Source organism: Natator depressus, chromosome 6 (genome assembly GCF_965152275.1).
Source record: "Natator depressus isolate rNatDep1 chromosome 6, rNatDep2.hap1, whole genome shotgun sequence".
Classification (NCBI taxonomy): domain Eukaryota; kingdom Metazoa; phylum Chordata; order Testudines; family Cheloniidae; genus Natator; species Natator depressus.
In genome coordinates, this window is record NC_134239.1 from 119,788,146 (window position 1) to 119,797,856 (window position 9,711).

At 48.3% G+C, this 9,711-nt stretch overlaps 1 long non-coding RNA gene across 2 annotated transcripts in view; it reads right to left on the reverse strand.

The window, feature by feature from the left end:
• The window catches only part of LOC141990220 (uncharacterized), a 31,370-nt gene extending 22,492 nt beyond the window's left edge, over positions 1 to 8,878 (reverse strand). For both annotated transcript variants that reach the window (XR_012640109.1, XR_012640110.1), the window contains exon 1: positions 8,651 to 8,878. This is a non-coding gene — a long non-coding RNA (uncharacterized LOC141990220). The remainder of the gene's footprint in view (positions 1 to 8,650) is intronic.
• Between the last annotated feature and the right edge of the window lie 833 nt (positions 8,879 to 9,711).

Consider the following 9,711-nt stretch of genomic DNA (forward strand, 5'->3'; position numbering starts at 1 on the left):
TCCAATTTGTCTAGGTCCCTCTGTATCCTATCCCTGCCCTCCAGCGTATCTACCTCTCCTCCCAGTTTAGTATCATCCGCAAATTTGCTGAGAGTGCAATTCACACCATCCTCCAGATCATTTATGAAGATATTGAACAAAACCGGCCCCAGGACCGAACCCTGGGGCACTCCACTTGACACCGTCTGCCAACTAGACATGGAGCCATTGATCACTACCCATTGAGCCCGACAATCTAGCCAACTTTCTACCCACCTTATAGTGCATTCATCCAGCCCATACTTCTTTAACTTGCTGACAAGAATACTGTGGGAGACCGTGTCAAAAGCTTTACTAAAGTCAAGAAACAATACATCCACTGCTTTCCCTTCATCCACAGAGCCAGTTATCTCGTCATAGAAGGCAATTAGATTAGTCAGGCATGACCTACCCTTGGTGAATCCATGCTGACTGTTCCTGATCACTTTCCTCTCATTTAAGTGCTTCAGAATTGATTCTTTGAGGACCTGCTCCATGATTTTTCCAGGGACTGAGGTGAGGCTGACTGGCCTGTAGTTCCCAGGATCCTCCTTCTTCCCTTTTTTAAAGATTGGCACTACATTAGCCTTTTTCCAGTCATCTGGGACTTCCCCCGTTCGCCACGAGTTTTCAAAGATAATGGCCAATGGCTCTGCAATCACAGCCGCCAATTCCTTTAGCACTCTCAGATGCAACTCGTCCGGCCCCATGGACTTGTGCATGTCCAGCTTTTCTAAATAGTCCCTAACCACCTCTTTCCCCACAGAGGGCTGGCCATCTACTCCCCATGTTGTGATGCCCAGCGCAGCAGTCTGGGAGCTGTCCTTGTTAGTGAAGACAGAGGCAAAAAAAGCATTGAGCACATTAGCTTTTTCCACATCCTCTGTCACTAGGTTGCCTCCCTCATTCCGTAAGGGGCCCACACTTTCCTTGGCTTTCTTCTTGTTGCCAACATACCTGAAGAAACCCTTCTTGTTACTCTTCACATCTCTTGCTAGCTGCAGCTCCAGGTGCGATTTGGCCCTCCTGATTTCATTCCTACATGCCCGAGCAATATTTTTATACTCTTCCCTGGTCATATGTCCAACCTTCCACTTCTTGTAAGCTTCTTTTTTATGTTTAAGATCCGCTAGGATTTCACCGTTAAGCCAAGCTGGTCGCCTGCCATATTTACTATTCTTTCGACTCATCGGAATGGTTTGTCCCTGTAACCTCAACAGGGATTCCTTGAAATACAGCCAGCTCTCCTGGACTCCTTTCCCCTTCATGTTAGTTCCCCAGGGGATCCTACCCATCCGTTCCCTGAGGGAGTCGAAGTCTGCTTTCCTGAAGTCCAGGGTCCGTATCCTGCTGCTTACCTTTCTTCCCTGTGTCAGGATCCTGAACTCAACCAACTCATGGTCACTGCCTCCCAGATTCCCGTCCACTTTTGCTTCCCCCACTAATTCTTCCCTGTTTGTGAGCAGCAGGTCAAGAAAAGCTCCCCCCCAGTTGGCTCCCCTAGCACTTGCACCAGGAAATTGTCTCCTACGCTTTCCAAAAACTTCCTGGATTGTCTATGCACCGCTGTATTGCTCTCCCAGCAGATATCAGGAAAATTAAAGTCACCCATGAGAACCAGGGCATGCGATCTAGTAGCTTCTGCGAGTTGCTGGAAGAAAGCCTCATCACTAACAGCTCACACTGGTTCCATTGGAAATCGATCTTGATTACTATGTCTGCCTTAGGAGTTGAGTAATAAAAAGGAATACCAGATGGAGTTAAAGTGGCTGCGTCAAAAAGTGACATAACTTTGTTCAGAGACTGGTTTGTTCAACACCCTCATTCACAGATCAACTGGGATTCAGTTGCACAATGCCACTGCTTTGCCTCTAGATGTCAGTACAGACAAGTAATTGAGAATGAATGTTCTGACATGCAGAATAATTACACCCCTTTGACTTTTTCTTCTTAAAATTATGCATTACAATTATTGCTATCTGGTTTTGTAATTAATAAATAGATGGCTTCTGATTAACCCAGAAACAATGTTCCGTTCAGACAAAACCATATGGGATACAAGCACACATGCTTTGGTCTGGCTTTTCAGCCTAGAAGAACAAGGATATTTTCCAGCAGCCTTACAGGAAAGTGTTTCTAGGCTTTTATAGTTTCAAGCCCCATTTCCGGCTCCATACATTTCTCCCAACACTCACTCCTACTGTACCATTTAAGAGATGGAGGATGAGCCCAGGGGATAAAGGATTTTAAAGCACAGGGGGAAACATTCTGGGCCAGATCCTCAGCTGGTGCACAACAGCCTAGCTGCCCTGACGGCAATGTAACAATGCCTATTGTCAGCAGCAGATGAACCGACCCGCTTCTATATTTACATTTAATCTGGCAAATTTTCACTTTTCATTATTTTTTTCAATGGTAGTGTCAATGTGCATGTTGAAAAGACAAAATCCAAACCTTCCTCCTCCCCCAGGGGTACTGGAATGTGGAGGGGGGGGGACTATGCCCTCCCTCTGTTTACTGGGGAGAGTGATGGGGGGAGAGGAGAGAAGAGCGAGCTGGGGGTGGGATCTTGGGGAGGGTGAGAGGCAGCTTAGGAGCGGGGCCTTGGGGTGGAAGGGGCAATGGGAGGGTGGGGCTATGGTTCAGGTGCCAGTGCCCTCCCCCACTTTTAGGGTGTTTCTTCCACCCGTCCTCCCACCCAGTTTTTGGAGGCATTCAAAATTCATTCCAAAAAGATTATGCAAAATGGGGCTCTTGAGATGAAGGAGCCACTGGTCAAATGGTGAGTGCTCCTAGCACCAGGTCTCAATTTACTCATCTACAATGTGGGAACGTCAGTTCTCTACCTGTCAGGAGAGCTAGGAGGTTAAATTAAATTATATTTGTATGTTTACCTACTTTGTAAAAAGCTTTGAGATTTACTGACGAAAAGTGTGTGATAAGAGCTAGGTATTTATTATTATAGTAAAAGCTGAGATTTTCATATGAAAAGCTCTGTGAAACTGCAACATGTTATTCTTGGCCCTTTTGGCCCAAGGGTTAGCCTTGCAGGCTTGGTTTCATCAGGATGAGAAATCATGGATACAGTAGAACCTCCAAGTTACAAACACCATAGTTACAAACTGACCAGTCAACCACAAACTGCATTTGGAACCAGAAGTACACAATCAGGCAGCAACAGAGGGTGTGGGGGGTGGTGGTGGGAATAAAGCAAATACAGTACAGTACTGCGTTAAACATAAAGTACTAAAAAAAATAAGGTAAAGTTTAAAATTTTTTTGATAAAGTAAAGAAACTGTTTCTGTGCTTGTTTCATTTAAATTCAGATGTTTAAAAGCAACATATTCTTCTTCATAGTAAAGTTTCAAAGCTGTATTAAGTCAATGTTCAGTTGTAAACTTTTGAAAGAACCACCATAACATTTTGTTCAGAGTTACGAACAACCTCCATTCCCGAGGCGTTCATAACTCTGGGGTTCTACTGTATGTCAGATATATCCTTGGTGTCATCTTGTTTGTTTACAAAAAGTCCACAAAGTCCTCTTTCCCTGAGCACAGCAAAAACAAGCAACAGCCTGGCTCAGAAGTCTCTAGGTCTGCCACTCCTGTTCTGTGCCCAAGAAGCAGTGTCCCTGCGCTTCCTCTTAGGGTCACACTCACAACTCCTGCTACTGGCTTTCTGCCTTCATCAACCAGCCCCCTCACCCCTGTGTTTGCAACTAGGGAAACCCGCAAGTCTGCATGACTCAGCTCTGACTCGCCATAGAGCCTAATGCCATAGGCAGTCCCCCCAAGGGATGCAGCTGTTCCTATTATATAAAAGGGTTTGATTGCTTCTTCTGTTGAGGCTGCAAAAGAGTGCTTGGCACCCATTGGCGTTAAATGTGGTCTGTGATTGGCCTTTGGATCAGACACATCTGCTGTCAGCCATTAGCACCTTTCGGCATAACATTATTATTGGACCTGCTGATATAAGCAGCAAAGCAATTCAGGAAAATCAGAGGCCATTTGCTGAAATCTCACCGCTCCATCAGAGCACTTTTCACTCAAAAGAAATGAACCACAAAACGTTACACATTTGTACTGGTTTATTAAAGTGCTGGTTCAGACCCACCTAAAAGAATTCCGTTTAGCAAGGCTCAGGTTTCCGACGGGACTGGGAGTGTGAGCTGCACCACAGCACAACAGATGAATTGATCCATTTCACCCACAGGTTTTCTGTCACGTCAAACACTAGTAGCTCCGGATGCTGTCCTAAGAGCACTGTTAGCACCAGGATGGAGCTGTTTTTAAGTCCTCTGTGTAAAAGGCCTAATCCTTATATGCCAACGGATCATATCTTCAAGATTCCCTCGAGACGTGGGGAAAAGTGGAAATAAAGAGAAAGAAAATCCCTTATTTCATAAATGGTGCAAACAGACGTGTCAGGAGCATTACATCAACATGCAGGGGATGTGAAATTTAATACCGTGCCTAATGCATTTAGAGGAGGCAGAATGCAGAGTCTGTACTGCGTCTGGGACTAATACAGGGAGGAAGCTTTCACCACCAAGAAAGAAGGACTTTCTGCTTATTATGGAATTCGAGCTTTTGTTTTCAAAGACTTCCTGAGAGAGTCTAAAAAGCTAGTGGTTAAAGTGTGTGTTCCTGGACACAGAGCTATTTTTCCAGAAGGATAGGTCCAATTCTCTTGGTTACGACTGTAAACCAGGAGTAACTCTACTGAAATCAGTGGGGGTTCCTGGGTGTTAAACTGAGGGAAGTGAGAGGAGAATCAGGTCCAGTGAGTCTCAAAAGCCCAGGCTACACAAACAAATATATGCAGGCCAAGAGGTATAGCTCCATGAACATTGGTGGAGCTGCACTGTGTCACACCAGCTGAGGATTGGGCCTGTCAATCTCTCAAAGCACAGTGGTATCTTTGCAGACGGGAAGCCCGACATTTTCTGGCATTGTGTCTGTCAGGCCAAAGATGGAACGTCAGTGAAGCTGAGGGCAGGCTAGGATTTGGCGGAGACGTGGCTCGGATTCAGATGCTAGACAAAGTGCTGACTTTTTTCCACGTTGCAAATGATCCATGTATGATGCATGAAGCTATCACCAGGCACAGATGGGCTGGGAGTAGAAGTGTTAGTCGGCAGTGACGTCAGCCCAGCTCTGGTGGAAAGAACTCAGCAACTCGTTTGCATATTTGACAGAATCTGCATATAATATGCATTAGAGACAGGCCATGATTGAAAGGCCCAACCTGCTCAGCTGCCACTACAATAGCCAGATGTGGCCAAGTAACACGGCCATCCTGGTTTCTAAAAGCTGCAGGTTGGGAGCATGGCGTGCAGAGATCCAGTAGGACGACTGGGCGTTGATCAGGGACTGCCTCCTGCAGAGTTCAGAAGCAGTGTCATAGCTGTGCTGAGGACTTTGATCCAAAGCCCAGTGAAACCAATAGGAATCTTTTCATTAACTGGAATGGGCTCGGGATCAGGCCCTGGTACTCTAACGCGCTGGATCTGATTCTGCATTTGCATGCTGGGTTTAGAGGGGTGGAATTCCACTGGCTGCCGTGGAGTTGCTCCTGGCTTACACAGGTGTAAACTAGAGGAGTATCGAACCCACCAAATTCAGCGAGTAGCACATGGCATGGGCTGGAGAAGGATCAGGGGGGTCTCATCCAGCACTGTGTTATAAGAGGGCATTAGCAGATACACCATCCGTTCAGGACACGGATTCATTTTGAATGGCAACAGGGCTTAATTAAGCCAGAGCTGTCCGGAGTGGAGCTCTGGTAAATATTTTCAAAGCAGAAGCCCTGAGCCCCGGTGGCCCACCCCTTTCCTCCCACCCCCTCGGGGCCAAAGCCCAAGCCCTGGCAGCCCACCCCCACAGAAACCCTAATCCCCGGGGGCTTACCCCCCCAGCTCACTTCTCCCACCCCCACCCTGCAGGGCTAAAGCCCTGAGACCCCCAACCCTGCAGCTGAAGCCCAGAGCTCTGAATGCGGGAGGTGTTGGAAGCTCCGGGAAATAATCTCTGAGAATCTAAGCCCCGAGGGGCAGCATTCAAAAGAGAGTAAATTCCACTCATTGAGAATCAGTCATCCTCCCGGCCCTCTGGATGATCCATTGCAGGAGCAGATGTACACTGTAAAAAACACTCAATCTGCAACCAGGATATTAAGAGGAATCGTTATGTTTCTTACAAAGCCTGCGTGCAGAAGAACAGGTCTCTCTTGGAGTACATGCTCGCTATGTTTCTTGCAGAGCAGCATGCACCAGTCTTTGTCAAATTTGACCAGAGCTGCCTGCTCCATCCCTAATATAGTACAAGACCCTTTGCTGTCCCTGCTGACCCTTGAATAAACGTAGAACTGAACTGAATTAGCCTGGATAGCCACCGTCCCACTGTGAGGCAATGAGGAAAGGCAGAGTGGGCTCAGTACAATTAGCAATACTGCAGGCAGGTCTCATGCTGTGGGTAGGGTTGCCAACTTTCTACTGACACAAAACCAAACCCCTTGCCCCAAGGCTGTGCCCCTCCGAGGCCCCACCCCCGCTCTCCCCAACCTCACTCACTCGCTCGCTCATTTTCACTGGGCTGGCCCATGGGGTTGGGGTCTGGGAGGGGGCGAGGGCTGGAGCCAGAAAAGCCCATCGAGTGTACGAACAGGAACAAATGGAAGCTCACCTGAGCACCTGCCACTCAAGGCTCTTTGATTGCTTCCACCCTCTTCTCCTATCCTAGCCAATTTGTATTCGATACAGGTTCGAACACCGCACTCATCACCAGAGTCTCTCCTCAGACTAAGCTCCACCACCGTTCTTTTCCCACTGGCAGGAAAATACCATCTGCGATCTGCCCATCCCGTCTTCGGTTGCCCATGTTTGAAGAAGGCGAGGAAAAGGTGGCTCCAAACCCTCTTTCTACCTTCCTCAATCCTGGGGCTGCATAGGGGGCAGACCAGCCCCCAGCCAAACTTAGAATAACCTAATTGTTGCTGTATCTTCCTCTGACCTGTAGGGCCAGGCAATTAGGTGATTATGCCAGTAAGCCAGGCTGTGCTCTCTAATGCTGCCCCCTCCACTCCTGACACGTGCCCTCCCAGCCCTATATCAGGGAGGACCAGGAGTGGCTTGCGTAGGGTTAGCTATTCTTACCTTTACTCCAAGCCAGGGATGGCCTCTTGCCAGTGGCATCCTTTGCTGATCATTGAAGGCAGCTTTAAAATCACTGTGTGCCGTGCCAGTGACACAGTCTGACCTTAGCACGGGCCAGAATCCGGCCCAAGTCTGCCTAACTGTGAGCACTGACAACGCAGTCATCACTCTAGTTATCTTGGGCATTTTAAAGCAGCTCAGCACATCCTATGTAGGAGGTCGGAGCTAACCAATAATACTGGATGCATTCTTCCCTATTGCTTTCATGGAATGATAACCTTCAACAGGCTATACTCCAATGCCAGGCCGGAACGTCACTGCTAAGGATTCATGATGCTTATTTAATCTCTTGTATCATATGCCCCCCATCAACCTAGTATCTATGTCTCACCATCTTTGAATGAATTTATCCTCACAACACCCTAGTGAACTATGTGCCGTGTGACACGATGCAATTTCAAGTGTATTTAGCGCTGGCTTTATTTGAAGGGAACTGGATTTGGGGACAACACATCAGCATTAGTTACACAAAGGCACGCTCCCCTCACCAAGCCTGGCCTAATCATGTCACTCTAAACATGGGAACAGCCTCTCTTTGGCCTTTGATGGCCTTTGGGCAGGGGTAAAGCAATTTTATGTACTGTTAGGTTAAACATAGAGAGCCACTACAATAGACAAAGTTATTGGCTACAAGGGTAAGCAAATGTGGGCATAGTCTAGCTATCTTAGGTACTGACATGCCCCCCATGACTGCAGTATCCCAGCAACTTGCAATTTTTAATGTATTTTTCCTCATACCATCCCTGGCGAGGCAGGGAAATGCTATTATCCCCATTTTACATGGGGGAAACCGAGGCGCCAAAAGGCTAAATGACCCTGCCCAAGAAGTCCGCTGCAGAGCACACACTTGAACCCACATGCCCCTAACCATTGGGCCCTCCCTCTCCATGGCTACACTGTTTTCTCTGACTTATTCACCGTCTCGGTCATTTAAGCTGAAGAGAGGACGCTCTGCTCTGACTTGCCACCCTCAGAAACGGGGAGAAAAATGGAAGCTGGATCCCAGCCACCCCTAGCTTTGGTTTCGTAAAAACCAGACCTTGACCCCTCCCCCCCACCCCACCTCCCCGCAAGATTTTGCTAAACCAAAATGCAGCCTCCGCAGCCCATTTCTAATGCAAACAAACATTCTCCCCTGGAGAGAACACGTTTGTTTCCTGCAGCATTGAAGTGTACGGCCTCTTCCTCCCTGGTGCTGCAGCTGCGGTGCGCACAGGCCCACGCAGCCCCGCCAGTATTTTTACAGGCAGTGGGGTTAGGAATATAATGGCGATATTTTATGAATGCCGCCCAGAGCAACATTGCCACTGGGGGTGGACCGTAAAGCTGAGATGAAATGGATCAGAAAGGAGCAGATGGTAAAATGATTAAGATTCCATTTCAGCGTGGAAAGAAAAAGACACACACACACACCCCTACCTTCATTTCCACCACAGCTCTCTGGAGCTCTGCCACAATGTGCCTGTTCCTCTGTTCATTTCCACAGCTACAGACTCCCAGGCTGGGAGACAGGCAAAAAAAAACCCCTGCTCCGGGTCACAGCTTAGGGAAGGGAAAACAAAGCTGGCTTGCTACAAAGCAGAGCAAGCTGCATGCCTCGGACGTAGGCGCTGCAGAGCAAGGCCCTTGCAGGAGCCTGCCTCACAGAGCTATGGCTCGGGAGAGTCAGGGTATGAAGGATGGTCAGGAATAGACTGGAGCTGGCTACCAGCCCCTGAAATGCCAGCATTGAGGCTTGTCCCCTAGCACAGGCTGAGCCCCAAGGCAGGTCGGGTAAATCAATGCAGGGAGGGGGAAACCAGTCAACTGGCAGAAGCCAAATTGCAAAGGGCCGTTCACAACCTCTCCTGGGCTTCCAAACTGCAGCTCCATTGGACAAGCATGACAGCCCAGCTGAGCTATGGGGGCACTCAGACTGCATCTCTGTCCAGGGGGGCTGCCCTGGGACTCCCAACCATAGAGACACCAAGGAGTCCCCTCGAACTATGGAGTCTAGTTCCCAACTTTCCTACAGACAGATGCCATTAGAGCACTGGACACTGTGATGGATAGAGTGGCGCTATGTAGGAAGTCACTCTAGCCATATCTCTATGGCCACAGGGGGCTGGGGGCCATGCTGTAGGGTATCTGTGGTCAGGGAAAACTCAAGGAAGGGTGAGCCAGTTAGAGGGATGGGGTATGGGGCAACTCCAGGAGAGAAACCAGAGAGAAAGAGGGGAGGAATAGGGGAAATCTCTGGGGCACAGACAGAGAAAGGATATATGCCTTGACTTATTTGCAGGGGGTTGGACTAGATGACTTCCTGAGGTCTCTTCCAAACCTACAATTCTATGAGTCTATTCTAAATATGCACATGAGTGCATTATATCATTTGCACAAACTCTAGACTTTTGGCCCTACAGGCATGCTAAGGGTGATGTCGTGTTTCTGGATCCTGAACTCCCCCTCATTCTAGGCCAGCCTGGAGCAGTGCAGCCCAA